Source organism: Ranitomeya imitator, chromosome 5 (assembly GCF_032444005.1).
Source record: "Ranitomeya imitator isolate aRanImi1 chromosome 5, aRanImi1.pri, whole genome shotgun sequence".
NCBI lineage: Eukaryota > Metazoa > Chordata > Amphibia > Anura > Dendrobatidae > Ranitomeya > Ranitomeya imitator.
Genome location: NC_091286.1, coordinates 17,139,012 through 17,156,844, shown reverse-complemented (window position 1 = coordinate 17,156,844; position 17,833 = coordinate 17,139,012). Strand labels below are relative to the sequence as shown.

At 47.3% G+C, this 17,833-nt stretch overlaps 1 pseudogene; it reads right to left on the bottom strand.

Moving 5' to 3' along the window:
* The window catches only part of LOC138637642 (zinc finger protein 850-like), an 89,445-nt pseudogene that overhangs the window by 44,658 nt on the left and 26,954 nt on the right, over nucleotides 1-17,833 (bottom strand).

Here is a 17,833-nt window from a genome sequence, read left to right as displayed (position 1 = left end):
AAATGAAGCAAAGACCAAGGTAAGTATTTAGACCAGTTAAGCAGAACTTATTGTCAGTGGAAGTCAGAGGCGGCCTGGGGGTTTAATTAACAAGCAGTCCTGCCCAGGTCTCTCAGGAGGAAGCAACCAAAACAAGACAAGAATTAACCGCATGGCTCCCTGACTTAGTGGCACCAAAAGTCCCAGAAGTTTAACATGACTGCCACAGTCACATGTCACCCACAACAAAAAGTGGTGCTACCCAATGACTGAAGTAGAAATATAGGCGACAGAAACTGTCACTCACAGATGTTACAACACTGATACAAAAGACCGAAACTAACTTAGTGAAGTTGAAGATTCTTCTTGTTTATTTATATCAAGGAGATGAACATCACAAAGTTCCACACCTGAGACATTTCCTCCAATCAGAATACTAAAATGTCTTGTCCTATTTGTGAGTCCTATGATGTTTACTAAGATTCGATTTGTGGCTAAAACGTTTCCCACAGTCTGAGCATGAATATGGCTTCTCCCCTGTGTGAATTATTTGATGTTTAATAAGAGTCGATTTTTCACTAAAACATTTCCCACATTGGAAACAGGAGAATGCCTTCTCCCCCGTGTGAGTTATCACATGTTTAGCAAGATCTGATTTGTAGAGAAAACATTTCTCACATTGTGTACATGAGAATGGCTTCTCCCCTGTGTGAGTAGTCAAATGATATACAAAACCTGATCTATGGCCATAACATTTCCCACATTCTGTGCATGAATATGGCTTCTCCCCTGTGTGGGTTCTCCGATGTATAACAAGACTTGATTTGTAGACAAAACATTTCCCACATTCTGAACATGAAAATGGTTTCTCCCCTCTGTGCGTTCTTCGATGTCCCACAAGATGTTGTCTCTGACTAAAACATTTCCCACATTCAAGACACAAAAATGGTCTCTCCCCTGTGTGAGTTCTTTGATGGTCAATAAGACTCGATTTTTCAATAAAACATTTCCCACATTCTGAACATGAATATGGCTTCTCCCCTGTGTGACTTCTTAGATGTCGCTTAAGATTTGGTTTCCGAGGGAAACATTTCCCACATTCTGGACATGAAAATGGCTTATCACCAGTGTGAAATCTCATATGTTCCACAAGAGCAGATCTCCGACTAAAATATTTCCCACATTCAGAACATGGAAATTGCCTTTCGTTTTTGTAAATTCTTTCATGCAAAGATAGCGTTGTGGGACAAGAAGTATCTGTAACTAAATCTGTGCTCTGAAGGACTGTGGGTGCATTGGCCAACACTGACATAGTTTGTCTGATATTGTTAGTTTCTACTTCATAATAGGGTGACAAATAGTGATGTCCATTGAAGACTCTCGACTCGACTTCACCTGGAAAAAAGAAACAAAACCTTCTTATTTTTGCATTTTTTTTTTTAATTAACCAAAAATGGTTATTAAGACAATAGCATAACGGCAAGAAAACAGAGTACAATATCAGAAATCTATGTATAAAAGTGGAGATAATCCATAGAAAACATAGTGCTTATAAGTTTGTAGAGATAGTGGCAGATGTTTCTATCCAGAACACAAAATATATAATATGCACAAAGGACAACAGACAATAATGGCCCAAACAATTCCATAAAACCCATAATATAGGCAGCGTGATAGTTTGGACATGTAGTATTGTGGCAGGGGATTCCATTGTTTGACTACTCTAACTGCAAAGGAGGGTGTCTTGATCATTGCAAATAATTTCCATCTGTCGTCTATTCCATTTGCACAACAACATGTGATATTGATTGTCAATCAGTGTTGTTTCCTAAGTGGACAGTTTGATTTCACAGAAGTTTGATTTCCTTGGAGTTATATTCTGTTGCTTAAGGGTTCCCTTTATTTTTTTGAGCAGTGTATTATTCTTGATCCTTTCAGTGACCTATATTATATCATTTAGCCATTGTGCATGAATCCATTTAGTTTTACATCTTAAAATCCATTATAAAAACAATTACGGTTCAGGTGAATAAACCAGCGGCTATCTGCCATAGTGATTGTAAATGACGTTCTATCCATGTCCTGTTTAACATTCTCCATTTTACTGTGTTGGAGAGAAAGACACAAGAACTGGACATTAAACCTGTGGAAATCTGTTCTGTGGTCCAATGAACCAAAATCTGAGACCTTGAGAATTGAGTACCATTATTGTTGGGGAATGTGAGATTGGACTATGAATATTGTAGAACTGACTATGAAGGGCATAATGCAGTCGTAAATATCTTCCTGGATTTGTGAAAAATGACAAAATGGTGTTTGCCAAATAAACGTCACTAAGGTGCTAACATTACGTGCTTCCCAAAAGTTATTATCCCTAAGTGTTACTAGGTCGTCAACCATAGGATTGCTATGGCAGTCAGTGGTTCTTCGGAGACTTGACGCAAAGTAGGTGTAACACCGGAGTAAGGAAATGACCGACGTGCGGCACAAACGAAGGAAAAAAGGTAAAGGGTGCCCTGACGATGGGGAGAAGGGAGACCCCTAAACAGTCACATGAGTTTGCACCCTGCTCTCCCTATCATCACTAGACAGGTCCTTCCCCCTGAGCGCCATCACCTGTCTAAGCCATTGCTGGTCCTGAGCTAGCCCTAACTAGTGAGTAGGGCAGCAAGACAGTAGTTTAACTACTAAGGAAAGGAAACACAGGGAGGGAGACAATCAGGGAGAAAGCAAATGGAACTCCACAGCTTAAACTGGAACAAGTTCTCCAGAGAGGACAGCATAGAAAACCTATAACCGGCATAGGAGACGGCTAGGAGTAACCTTAAATAATGGAAGGAAGTGGCAGCAAACTGCAGGGCTGAGATTAGAGCCATATGGAATCACATAAGGATCAAAAAGGAACTCAACCCCTTCCACAGCAAGTGAAAATCAATCTGCATCACTTAAGTTAAATGCCGAGCAGACACCAAGGCAAACCTGTGATCTGACAACCACTGCGACCCTCTGATCCCAGATACCCATAGGTCTCAGCAGAATGCGGCACACTCGTGACAGTAGGTTCAGGCATCAGCTGAGGGTTTTGGGTCCCAAGATGGTGAAGTAACAGAGCTAATTCTATAATGGTTGCTTTCTTAAGTCAGAGCTGTTATCTGAAGCTTGTGACTCATGGTTCCTAACTGGTAGGCAGAAATATTGATGGTTGTGTACATAATGACAATAGCGCTATTGCCAGCGCCCCTGCATGGTGTCCCTATCCCCCTCCATGCAGGGGCGCCAACATACCGCCTGGCCCTCGGTGCGGTCCCTGGCGTGCTTCTGATTCCTGTGTGCACACCACAGTTCTAACGGCACGGTGCATATAGTAAACGACCTCAGCCTGTAGCTGAGAGGCATTTAGTATAATTTAGTGCCCTTGCAAGATGGCTCCTAGCCAATAGCTGGGAGGCATCTTGTATAAAAGACTTCCTCTCCGCTAGGGAGTTGCCAAGCAACGAGTAGAATTATTAGTGAGTAAGGTGTGCTGCTAGTGAGTTGTAAGGTCCCTTAGTCCTGGAGTGGTCAGTCCTGTTCCCAAAGTCCCCTGGTCCCAGAGCAGCCATTGCCTGAACATTGTTCCCCGATCCGTGTGCTGTCAAACCCTAATCCAGTATCCTAGACCGACATGTCTGAACCGAGCCCGAATCCATGGCAGTAACCATTATGCAGAGGTGCCAGAACTTACTAGTCTAAACGGAGACCTAGCCCTAATCAGTGTTAGCGTACCTGGCCCCTGAGGTCATCAGCTTCAGTTCTGGGCTCTGCCCAGTGTTGGTACCTGGCGGCCACCTGCAGCCCAGTCTGTCTCCACCATCAGGAGCTCCGGTGAACACCAGGTAGCTGCTTAGCTAAGGTCCCTTCCTGGGTAGGCCCGGCCCTGTGACACAGTGGAACCACAAATCCACATGCGCCACCATCAGGCGTAACAATGACATAATATTAGTTCACTGAAACTATACTGTCCAGATTTATAGAAAGTTCATAATGGCAGTGGAGTAGCCTGCATACCTGCCATGGCCTCACTTGTTAATTCACTTTGCAGTAATATATTGGGATCATCATTAATAATACACAAAAGAACTGTATTCTACAGTACATGTACCTGCGCTTAACCCAACAGGGTTCTATAGTAAACGCAGGTACATATACTATAGAATACAATTCTTTTGTGTATAACTTCCCCTCCTTTCTCCTCTGTGTGGTGAGGAGAAGTACCCGCAGCTACCGTCATCCATTTCACTAGCGCCGCTAATACACCAGTGTATCATCATTAATAATAATAATAATTTTTATTTATATAGCGCCAACATATTTCGCAGCACTTTACAATTAAGCGGGGACATGTACAGACAATAAATTCAGTACAAGTTAAGACAATTTAAACAGTGACATTAGGGGTGAGGTCCCTGCTCGCAAGCTTTCAATCTACAAGGAAATGGGGGGACACAATAGGTGAAAAGTGCTTGTTATTTCAGGTCTGGCAATTATAATAAATAGGGATTTTCATATAAAGCTGCATGATCCGGTCATCAGCCCGTGTGTTTAAGTGCAATAGTCAAGTACCAAGTGCAGTTATCGTGTGCATGGAGGGTGTGGAGACAGATGAATAGTAGGGTGCAGATTCACATGCAGATAATATTTGGAAGGAGGGAACAGGACAAAGTTAGTTTACTGAGTAGTTGATGTGGTCGGCTTGTTTGAAGAGATGGGTGTTTAAAGCGCGCTTGAATAGGTCGGGGCTAGGTATCAGTCTGGTCGTCTGGGGAAGTGCATTCCAGAGAGCTGGCGCAGCACGAGAGAAGTCTTGGAGACGGAGGTGCGAGGTTTGGATTACGGGGGATGTTAGTCTTAGGTCATTTGTGAACGGAGGGCACGTGTAGGGCGATAGATGGAGATGAGATAGGAGATATAAGGCGGTGCAGAACTGTGGAGAGCTTTGTGGGTGAGAGAGATGAGTTTATACTGGATCCTGTAGCGAATGGGTAGCCAGTGTAATGACTGGCACAAGATGGAGGCATCGGTGAAGCGGCTGGACAGAAATATGACCCTGGCTGCCGCATTCAAGATGGATTGGAGAGGAGAAAGTTTGGAAAGAGGGAGACCGACCAGAAGAGAGTTGCAGTAGTCCAGACGAGAATGAATAAGAGCAACAGTAAGAGTCTTAGCAGTTTCAACGGTGAGAAAAAGTCGGATTCTGGTGATGTTTTTAAGATGCAGGTGACAGGAGCGAGTGAGCGATCGGATATAGGGAGTAAAGGAAAGTTCGGTGTCGAATGTGACCCCAAGACAGCGGGCATGCTGCTGGGGAGTTATGGTTGAACCCTCCAGGGTAATTTCGATGTTGAGTAGAGAGAGTTTAGTAGAAGAGAGAAACACAAGAAGTTCAGTTTTGGAGAGATTTAGTTTCAGATAGAGGGAGGACATGATGTTAGAGACAGACAATCCTTGGTATTTTGAATTAGGGTAGGGGTGATGTCAGGGGAAGAAGTGTATAATTGGGTGTCATCAGCATAGAGATGGTCCTGGAACCCAAATCTGCTGATTGTTTGTCCAATAGGGGCAGTGTATAGAGAGAAGAGGAGGGGGCCCAGAACTGAGCCCTGCGGAACCCAGATAGTAAGGGACCGAGGAGAGGAAGAGGAGCCGGCAAAAGATACAGTGAAGGAGCGGTCAGAGAGGTAGGAGGAGAACCAGGAGAGGGCTGTGTCCTTGAGGCCGATGGAGCGGAGCATGGTGAGAAGTAGCTGGTGATCCACAGTGTCAAATGTGGCAGAGAGGGGGCGTGGCCTAGCAGGAGATGTGAGAGGACGCTTGCCGGACCTCTCCCGCTGCCCGAACGGAGACTTAGGAGATTCTAAAGGCGCCGCCGAACGCCAAACACCGGAGGAGCAGCTCCTGAGTAACTGGGGAGCAGGGAGAGTAAACCGCACGCTGCAGGAGCCGGTAAATGACGCGCAAAAGGCAGAAAGAAGCCGGGGTGGCGGGCTGCACGCGCTCCCAAGATGGCGCCTACAGCGCAGCGGAGGAGGCGGCAAAGGCAGGCGCTGCTTACCAGAAGCGGCTAGAAATATTAGCAAAGCTGGAGCAGTTCGCCAGAACAGAGGAGGCAGGACGGATGATGCAAGGAGCTGAAGGAGAGGTGACAGGAGGAGCGGTGGACTCAGTGGAGCAGACGGGTGAGCAGGCTGGGGCACAGAGGGAGGTGGTGGAGAGTGAATCCTGCATTCGGAGAGTTGGTGTGGGGAAAGAAGAGCCCGAGGATTAGGCAGGAGACTCTGCAGAGACCCAAAGATGAGGGGGGGCTTGCATTACCCAACCCATGGCTGTACTTTCTGTCTGCACAGAGCCAACATCTTAGGGGATGGGGGAAAGGGTTAGAGGAAGAACTGGGTCATAGTAGTCTGGTGCATATCAGCGGGGTGGGGCCCTTGAGTTTGGGTCTGGAATCAGGACTCTTTAAAAAATTGGGGATTGGCTGTCCCACCATGAATTTAATTCATAGAGTATGGCAGATGCTGAAGCGAATTAGGGGAGTTGGGGGATTCACGGAATTCTCACCTATCTGGGATAACTCATCTCTTCAAGAATTTAACCATATGGAAGGAATGGGAGAATGGAGAGAAAAAGGCATTAGGTTGTTGGGACAATTGATTCACAGTGGGAGCCTTAAGTCTTCAGCAGGAGTTGCAGTTTCCGGGGTTAAAATGGTATCAATATAGGAGAGTTCAGCACGCTTTTCAGGCACAGAGGAGGAGGGGGCCCATGGTGATTCAGAAGGATCTTATGTTAGACTGTATACTAAATAATAATGGAACAAAGGGGGCTATATCGGAAGTTTATGGGGATTTACTGCACACATTCTTGGCGGATTACCCGATTAAGGCTAGAGAGAAATGGGAGGCTGAACTGGGGGAAATAGACGATGAAAAATGGGAGTCTATTCTGGAATACATACCCAAATTGTCGATGAGTGAGCCTGGGAGACTGTCGCAACTGTATGTGGTTAATAGGGCCTATAGGACACCCGACTTGTTGTTCAAAGCCGGAGTGAGATTGGATTCTGAGTGCCCTAGGTGCACTCAGACTGAGGCGGGTATGCTTCACATGTTGTGGTTGTGCCCCAGGCTCTTTTCGTATTGGGTAGCAGTGATGAACCAAATTGGGGTGCTTTATGGATGTGCGGTTCCCAGGGATCCAGTGGTTTGTATACTTGGGTATGTGGAGGAATTGTCGGCCGACGAAACTGCCAAAATGGCAATAGCTAGATTGCTCTTCGTTGCAAGGAAAGTGATTGCGAGATACTGGATTAGGGAGGAACCTCCAACCAGACGAGAATTTGTCGCACAAGCGAATCATATTGTCCAGCTCGAAAAAAGCATTTATATCAAGAGGAATAAGATGGGGTTTTTTCAAAAGCTATGGCAGCCATGGCTAAACGGGAATAATTGAGGGGTTGTGGAAAACAATGTTAATAATACAATATGTCTGTAATAAAGAAGATCTTCTCGTGGGGGGGGGGGGGGGGGGGGAAAGTTGGGGTTGGTTATCAGAGGGAGGGAGGGGGGGAAGGGGTATATTTTCTTGTTAAAATAAAACACAAATGCAACTTGTTGTATAAATAAATAACATTTATTATGCTCAATAAAAATTTATCTGACTAAAAAAAAATGTGGCAGAGAGATCCAGGAGAATCAGCCGAGAGCAATGACCTTTGGATTTAGCTGTTATTAGATCATTAGAGACTTTAGTGAGGGCAGTTTCAGTGGAGTGTAAAGAGCGGAAACCAGATTGTAAGGGGTCAAGAAGAGAGTTATCCGAGAGATAGCGGATCAGACGGGAGTGGACCAAGCGTTCCAGGAGTTTAGAGATGAAGGAAAGGTTAGAGACAGGTCTGTAGTTTGCCGTGCAGTTCTGGTCCAGGGATGGCTTTTTAAGTAAAGGGGTTATGATGACATGTTTAAATGAGGAGGGAAAGATGCCCGAGGAAAGAGAAAGGTTAAATATTTTAGTCAGGTGAGTGGTGACCACTGGTGACAGAGACTGCAGGAGAGATGAAGGAATGGAGTCACTATTGCAGGTTGTAGGCCGAGCAGAAGCGAGGAGCTTGGAAACTTCTTCTTCTGAAACAGGCTCAAAGATGTCTAGTGAGCTTGAGGTGCGGCAGGGAAGGGGATCCAGGCACTGAGGAGATTGGGCTGAGATATCCTGATGAAAGTGGATGATTTTTTCTAGGAAATAAGTAGCCAGATCCTCACCACTGAGATTGGAGATGGGGGCCTGTACTTTAGGTTTCAGGAGGGAGTTTAAGGTTTCAAAAAGTCTTTTTGGTTTGTTGGATAGTGAGGTGATGAGGGTGGTGAAGAAGGATTGTTTGGCCAGAGAAAGGGCAGAGTTATAGGTTTTGAGCATGAACTTATAGTGGATGAAGTCTTCTGCTAAGAGAGATTTTCTCCACTTCCGCTCTGTACACCTTGAGCAACGCTGAAGAAAGCGTGTTTGCATAGTGTGCCAGGGCTGCCGTTGTCTGTGTCGGGTCTTTCTGCGTGTAGAAGATGCTGCTTCATCCAGGGCATTCTTCAGTGTAATATTGAAGTGTGACAATGCTAAGTCTGGACAGGAGAGGGAGGAGATGGGGGCTAAAGATGTGTGGAGGTTGTCCATAAGCTGCTGGGTATTAATGGTACGTGTATTCCGATAAGTGTGGTAAGTGGGGGTGTCCTGGGCGAGGAGACAATTCTTGACAGAGAAGGAAAGAAGGTTGTGGTCCGAGAGCGGGAGAGGGGAGTTAGTAAAGTCGTGCAGCGATCCGGGATGGGAGAAAACCAGGTCCAGAGTATTCCCGTCCTCATGCGTAGGAGAATTAGTAAACTGTGAGAGGTTGAATGAAGAAGTTGGAGAAAGAAGATGAGAGGCAGATTGGGAGAGGGGATCATTGATGGGGATGTTAAAGTCGCGGTCGGAAATGGCAGACACGACGCTCAAAAAAACGTTGCAAGCAACATTTTTTTGTTCGGACGGTCCGCCACAACATGGCGCAACCGTCGCACGACAGTTGCGACGTGTGGCAATGCGCCGCTGATGTTAGTCTATGGGGAAAAAAACGCATCCTGCAGACAACTTTGCAGGATGCGTTTTTTCGCCAAAACGACGCATTGCGACGTATCCCAAACGACGCTAGTGTGAAAGTAGCCTAAGCCAGGTGGCAAAGTGGTCTAGAAACAGGCAGGAGGAGCCTGGAGTGAGATAAACAACCGCCACCCGCAAGGAGAAGGGCTTAAAGAGTCTGACGGCGTGGATTTCAAAGGAAGGAAATGTGAGTGAGGGAACTGGGGGGATGACCTGGAAAGCACATTGTGATGAAAAGAGCAAACCAACACCTCCACCCTGTCTGTTCTCAGGTCTGGTGGTATGTGAAAATTTCAGCCCACCAAACGAGACAGCGGCAGCGGCGGTGGTGTCTGAGTGCTGGATCCAGGTTTCTGTAATAGCCAGAAGGTTAAGGGAATTAGAGAGGAAAAGAACGTGAATGTAAGTAATTTGCACTGCAACAGGACAATGCTTCGAACAAACCTCAAGGCTACATAAGGAGCATGTGACAAAGAAGGAGAAGGTTGGAGGCTGCCTCAGCTGACATGGCCTCTACAACCGCCTGACCTTAGCCCAAGTGAGATGGTTTGGGATGAGAAGGCAAAGCAGCCGACAAGAGCTCAGCCTGTCTGGGAGCTCCTTCCACACTGTCCAAGCCATTCCAAGTGTTGACCTGATGAAACTGTTGAAAATACGCCTAAGGGGTGTGAAGCTGTCATCAGAGTAAAAGGGGGGTGCAATGAGGAATCTAAGATGTAACACATTCTGTACCGTTTCATATGTGTTCCTTCACTCGTTTCCTCATTACTTTGTGGTTTTGCTGCCTTCAGTATGAATCTAAAATGTGCACATTCCAATAAGAACAAGCAAAACCACCGCATGAACAGGGGTGTACAAACTTTTGACTGGTGCTGCATCTGTCCATATTGTATCGCATTGTAAAAGTGCCATGGAATATGATGTGATATGATGGCAATAAATGAAATATTCACGATGAGGAAGTGATCTCATTAATACAGAAATTTACAGTAAAACAAGATGTATGGACGGCTCTTACCGATCACTGACGCAGATGTGAAGTTTTCGAGTCCACACGTTGTTCCACTAGAGTTTTCCTGCAAGAATCCCACAGTGAATATGAGAGGAAAGGGAAAAAGGAATCCTGGATTATATTAAATCCGGGTGAATGAGAAAAAAAGAAATGACAAGGAGAAGGATCTCCTCAAGTGATGATCAAGCACAATTACCAATCAACCTCATCATTTACACATTGACGGGAATGTTGCTGATAATTCTCTGTATGAAATGATCTTGATCTACTGTGAAGTGGACGCTGTGTTCAGTCACACCAGTTTTTCAGCATAGTCACCACTTTTACAGTAAAGCAGCATTTCATCACTACTGAAGATTGACTCTTCCCTCATTCAGCGCTCATCATGTCCTCCCTCAAGAAGTCTCTTCTCTAGACATCCTAGCCCGGGCTCATACATCATGTTTCCATTATCATATGAATGGCAGGGTGTGTGTGCGTCACTTACCTGGGTAACAGATGGCACCAAGGTGATCTATCGGAAGGAGACAAGGTGGCAAAGGTAGAGCGATGCTCTGGATCATGTTCTGCTGGGAAACCTTAGCTCTCGGCACAGATATGTACAATATGTGACATGTGCCAAGACCAAGTGTCCCTTACATGACAGTGAAAGTTCTTAATCCTAGTAGCCCTATTACAGCAAAATAATGTGATCTAACTGTTTCTAGACCGTCCTATGGCTTTTACCATCCGGATGGTCCATATGTTACTCTGCAGTGACATTCTAAAATGTCACTGCAGAGTCAACAGCTGTACAAGATTGTGGAAGAGGAGGAAGCCGGCTGTGAGGGACGACTGGACCCCAACAGAGAAGATAGAAATGGTATATCGCCATCTTGGCTGTCCTGATTGAGCACTGTGTATACAGTAAAAGAAGGGCTGACAACACCTTCTCCTCTGGAGCCAGGAATCATGTGACAACCGGGCGTTGGAAAGTAGCAGGAGCTGCTGAGTCCTAATTGTCGTTTCTGGCCCCACAATCTCACATAATCTGCACTGTGGTATCACATCTGATAGATCCAAGTCCAGACAGAAAGTATTTGTGGTTTTTCTTTATTCCCCGACGCGTTTCGAAGTACCACAGACTTCTTCATCAGGACAAGAAAATCAGAGTTTACAACACAGTGCGGCTACATTTATAGTGATGAAAGATCATCAGGGTTCATCAGAAAAAAATAAAAGGTTTTACAAATTTGGTAGTATAATTGACATATAGAAAAATATATACAAACTATTACTATTTTTAATATACACTGCTCAAAAAAATAAAGGGAACACAAACAGAATCTAACTCCAAGTAAATCAAACTTCTGTGAAATCAAACTGTCCACTTAGGAAGCAGCACCGATTGACAATCAATTTAACATGTTGTTGTGTAAATGGAATAGACCACAGATGGAAATTATTGGCAATTATCAAGACACCCTCAATAAAGGATTGGTTCTGCAGGTGGGGACCACAGACCACATCTCAGTACCAATGCTTTCTGGCTGATGTTTTGGTCACTTTTAAATGTTGGTTGTGCTTTCACACTCGTGGTAGCATGAGACGGACTCTACAACCCACACAAGTGGCTCAGGTAGCACAGCTCATCCAGGACGGCACATCAATGCGAGCTGTGGCAAGAAGGTTTGCGGTGTCTGTCAGTTTAGTGTCCAGAGGCTGGAGGCGCTACCAGGTGACAGGCCAGTACACCAGGAGACGTGGAGGGGGCCATAGGAGGGCAACAACCCAGCAGCAGAACCGCTACCTAAGCCCTTGTGCAAGGAGGAACAGGAGGAGCACTGCCAGAGCCCTGCAAAATGACCTCCAGCAGGCCACAAATGTGCATGTGTCTGCACAAATGGTTAGAAACCGACTCTATGAGGGTGGTCTGAGGGCCTGACGTGCACAGATGGGGGTTGTGCTCACAGCCCCACACCATGCAGGACGCTTGGCATTTGCCACAGAACACCAGGATTGGCAAATTCACCACTGGCTCCCTGTGTTCTTCACAGATAAAAGCATGTTCACACTGAGCACATGAGACAGACGTGACAGAGTCTGGAGACGCCGTGGAGAGCGATCTGCTGCCTGCAACATCCTTCAGCATGACCGGTTTGGCAGTGGGTCAGTAATGATGTCGGGTAACATTTCTTTGGAGGATCGCACAGGCCTCCATGTGCTCGCCAGAGGTAGCTTGACTGCCATTAAGTACCGAGATGAGATCCTCAGACCCCTTGTGAGACCATATGCTGGTACGGTTGGCCCTGGGTTCCTCCTAATGCAGGACAATGCCAGACCTCATGTGGCTGGAGTGTGTCAGCAGTTCCTGCAAGATGAAGGCATTGAAGCTATGGACTGGCCCGCCCGTTCCCCAGACCTGAATCCGATTGAGCACATCTGGGACATCATGTCTCGCACCATCCACCAACGTCACATTGCACCACAGACCGTCCAAGAGTTGGCGGATGCTTTAGTCCAGGTCTGGGAGGAGATCCCTCAGGAGACCATCCGCTGCCTCATCAGGAGCATGCCTGCACATCATAGAGAGGTCATACAGGCACGTGGAGGCCACACACACTACTGAGCATCATTTCCTTGTCATGAGCCATTTTCACTGAAGTTGGATCAGCCTGTAACTTCATTTTCCACTTTGATTTTGAGCATCGTTCCAACTCCAGACCTCCATGGGATATTAGTTGTGATTTACGTTGATAATTTTTAGGTTTTACTGTTCTCAACACATTCCACTATGTAATAAATAAAGATTTACAACTGGAATATTTCATTCAGTGATATCTAAGTTGTGGGATTTTAGTGCTCCCTTTATTTTTTTGAGCAGTGTATATTCTCTTATGTTGATTCCAAGGGAAAGAAGATAAATAGAAACAGAACAGGAGAAACATGGATTTGATTGTAAGAAATATCTGTCTAGGTTTTGTGGATCCGATTGTTCATTCTGTAGTACTTCAAAACGCGTCGACTGAATGAAGAAGAACCGCCAATACTTTCTGTCTGGACTTGGATCTATCAGATGTGATACCAGCAGCGCAGATTATCGGCTAATTCTCCTTCTCTGTAGTTGTGAACTGTGAGATGAGGCTTTAGCTTCGAAATTCCCCAGATCTCAATCAGATTGAATATTTATATGTAAGATAACAGGAGCTGATCTGCAGTTCTCCGCAGCGGCCGCTACATACTGAGCACAGCTGTGATGTCCTGACTCCATTCAATCCTTACATCCAGCCACGGCCAGAGCTAAAAATCTGATATCAATATTATATGTCTGGACAACCCCTTTATTCTGTAGAGGAATTGTAGAAATCTCATCTCATCTACCTGATGATCCCGGGGGACATCTTCCTCCTTCTCTGGCCGATCCTGGGAATATAGAGGACTGGGACTTCTCTCCGGGGGATTTCTCGGACTGGATCCATCTATAGGAAATAACCGCAGTGACTGAATACATTGTCTATATGTGATGAGCAGATGATGGGGAATCTAGACGACTCTCAGACCTGTTCTCTACAACCCAGGAAGGTCTCCTCTTACCCGGAGATGTGATGGACCGGTGATCCTCCATCATGGCGTCCTTGTACAGGTCCTTGTGTCCTTCTATATACTCCCACTCCTCCATGGAGAAATAGACGGTGACGTCCTGACACCTTATAGGAACCTGACACACACAATGACCCGCCATTAGCAGACCCCTCCCCCGGCGTTATTCTATAATGTCCCAGCATTCCCGGCAGCGCTCACCTCTCCGCTCAGCAGCTCAGTGATCCTATTGGTTAGTTCTAGGATCTTCTGCTCATGTATCAGTGAATGAGGTGGAGGCTCGGTGATGTCACTCGGGGTCCTGCTCCGCCCTCCTGACACACGGGGGGTCACACACTCCCCAGACGACGTCTTCACTACTGTGTGATCCTGTGTATGGGGAGACGCCGATCACTACACAGAGGACAAGAATCCTTCACCTTTCCCATCATTTCCCTGCTTTATTCCTAGAGATCAGAGTGATGTGAAGATCTCACCTCTCCAGTGATCCAGTAGATTATCTCCAGGGTGAGGTCTAATATCCGAGCCGCCATGTGGTCTGTGTCCTGCTCCATCCTCGGGGGGTCACTGATGGAAAGGACCATCATCTAATCAGGGTCCTGTACATAAGGAACCTGGGAAAAAAGGAGAAATTGGTGAAAAATGTCACCTGAAATAATCTTTTACTTGACAGATAGTAACAAAACTGTGTGGCCATTATACAGAACTTTATAATAGCGCCCCCTACTTAAAATCAGATCCCAGAACAGACACAAAAGTCAGACTTCTACCTCTCCTCATTCAGGGCTTCTGTAGTTTTTAGGGTCCTAAACATAATTCCTGGCCCAACAAGTGTCAGGGCTTTAGGTCCCGTCCTAGAGAGACCTCATATGACAAAGTTCTGAATCCGTGAATAACCCTGTAAATATACCATAAGCTGCACACACACATACAGTATATACAGGAAATGCAGCCGCCTGTGACAGCAGTAAACCGCAGCAAACACTGAATGTATGACATCTGCTCTGCACTACGGTTATAGTTAGAACGTTTACAGAAATGAAGGAACTTAGCGCACAAATTAGATAACTCATGAGAGCCCACCAGCCATGACAAGGCGGACGTTTCTGTGATGGGACCCTACAGTGAGTCTAATACTTACCTACCACGCCTCTCCCAAGCTAAAAGCAAAGCAGATCCTTTGCCAAAATGCTGAAGAGCAGAACAATAAGAGCATCTGCAGGAGCAGTGACGCTCGGTGGAGGGGCCTGTAAGTTTGTGGCTGCACTTCAGCCAATGGAGATGAGGATTTGGTCAGGATTAATGTCGTCCTCATTGCTGTAAAATCCTGGCAGATCCTTCTCCATCAGGAGATTCATCAGGGAGGAGAGAGATCGGCTCTAGGTTTATTCTGCAGTCAGATAACGACCCCAAACATCCAACCAATGTCATTAAGGACGAGGAGTCCTGGGGGTGATGATCCGGCCCCACAGATCCCTGATCTCCCATCATCCGTCTGTCTGGGATCAGAAGAAAGAGAGAAGGATCCGCACAAGCCTCATACACAGGAGATCTGGGGTCCGGTCTCCAAGATGTTTGGCACCAGCTCCTGCCGAGATCCTCCATAACCTGTGTACAAGTGACGAGAAGAAGTGATGGAGGCGACGGGCAGTCACCAGATACTGATGATGGAGGCGACGGGCGGTCACCAGATACTAATGATGGAGGCGACGGGTGGTCACCAGATACTGATGATGGAGGTGACGGGTGGTGACCAGATACTGATGATGGAGGTGACGGGCGGTCACCAGATACTGATGATGGAGGTGATGGGCGGTCACCAGATACTGATGATGGAGGCGACGGGCAGTCACCAGATACTGATGATGGAGGTGACAGGCGGTCACCAGATACTGATGATGGAGGTGATGGGCGGTCACCAGATACTGATGATGGAGGTGATGGGCGGTCACCAGATACTGATGATGAAGGCGACGGGCAGTCACCAGATACTGATGATGGAGGTGACAGGCGGTCACCAGATACTGATGATGGAGGTGATGGGCGGTCACCAGATACTGATGATGGAGGTGATGGGCGGTCACCAGATACTGATGATGGAGGTGATGGGCGGTCACCAGATACTGATGATGGAGGTGACGGGCGGTCACCAGATACTGATGATGGAGGTGACGGGCGGTCACCAGATACTGATGTTGAAGGCGACGGGCAGTCACCAGGTACTGATGATGGAGGTGACGGGCGGTCACCAGATACTGATGATGGAGGTGACGGGCGGTCACCAGATACTGATGATGAAGGCGACGGGCAGTCACCAGATACTGATGATGGAGGCGACGGGCGGTCACCAGATACTGATGATGGAGGTGACGGGCGGTCACCAGATACTGATGATGAAGGCGACGGGCAGTCACCAGATACTGATGATGGAGGTGACGGGCGGTCACCAGATACTGATGATGGAGGTGACGGGCGGTCACCAGATACTGATGATGGAGGCGATGGGCGGTCACCAGATACTGATGATGGAGGTGACGGGCGGTCACCAGATACTGATGATGAAGGCGACGGGCAGTCACCAGATACTGATGATGGAGGTGACGGGCGGTCACCAGATACTGATGATGAAGGCGACGGGCAGTCACCAGATACTGATGATGGAGGTGACAGGCGGTCACCAGATACTGATGATGGAGGTGACAGGCGGTCACCAGATACTGATGATGGAGGTGGCTGTTGGTCACCAGATACTGATGATGGAGGTGATGGGCGGTCACCAGATACTGATGATGGAGGTGGCTGTTGGTCACCAGATACTGATGATGGAGGTGATGGGCGGTCACCAGATACTGATGATGGAGGCGACGGTCAGTCACCAGATACTGATGATGGAGGTGATGGGCGGTCACCAGATACTGATGATGGAGGTGATGGGCGGTCACCAGATACTGATGATGGAGGTGACGGGCGGTCACCAGATATATATAGATATGTTTGTGCACATTATATTGGGACGTTATATATAACACATTGCTTCATGGTTCTTGCAGACTTTCTTCATTGTCCCAATCTCCAGCCCTTCGGTCACATTACAGCTAAATATTTCACAAATTCATTGACCGTTGTCGCCATTTTCCACACCCCTGTTCCACGTTTCCTGCACAGTTGTCTCTTGGTCTTGTTTCCATGAAGACGACTGCTGATCAGACTTTTCTGGACAGTAAATGGTGGGAGCTGATTCCACGGGTTACTGTCGGTTCTGAGCTGATGGCACTGCTGGACATTTTCTGATTTTGAAGGTCAGTAACTAGTGAAGGTGCTGGGATAAGGTGTTATCTGGGCATGCTCATGTGCTCACCGGGTGTCTTCCGCCCGCTGGAGGAATATGTCCGAGTCCCCGCGGCTGCACGTCTGGGACATATTATTCGAGCACCCGAGCATGCTCAGATAACACCTTATCCCCGCGCTCACTCATCCGCTGCACAGTTTTCTCCTCAGTCCTCAGCATTGCTCGTTCCTGCAGCCGGTTACACCGAGTGGCGGAAGCTCCAGATCCCCCGGTGTCCTAGGAGCGGATTATTCCACACACCGGACTGTGAGCGGATGAGTCCGGGGTCTCCGCGGCTGCAGCGTCTCCGGACTCGTCTCCATGGAGCAGTGAGGCCGTCACTGGCCGGAGATCCTTCCTCAGACGCCATTAATCACCTCAGTGACCGCGGCCGAGGCTCAGACTCCACAATGGAGAAATCTAGAGGTTTCCAGGTCAGGAGTCTCCGTCCTGTGACCTCACAATGTCGCGGCTTCTTCATGTGGTGACGTCGGTGCTGCGGAGCCGCCGCTGTATGTGACCGACACAACAACGGGGAGAAGCGAGAGGAAGAGAGCGCGGAACATGGACGACAAGTGTCCCGTACCCGAGCGTGTGCGGACGTCACCTCCTGGGGGACAGGACCTGCGGGGACAAACACGGGGGACGAGGGAGAGAGCAGGACCTGCGGTGACATCACAGGATCACATGACAGGAAGTGCCGCAGTATAACTCCTCCCCTCTGACTGATCACATGACAGGAAGTCCCGCAGTATAACTCCTCCCCTCCG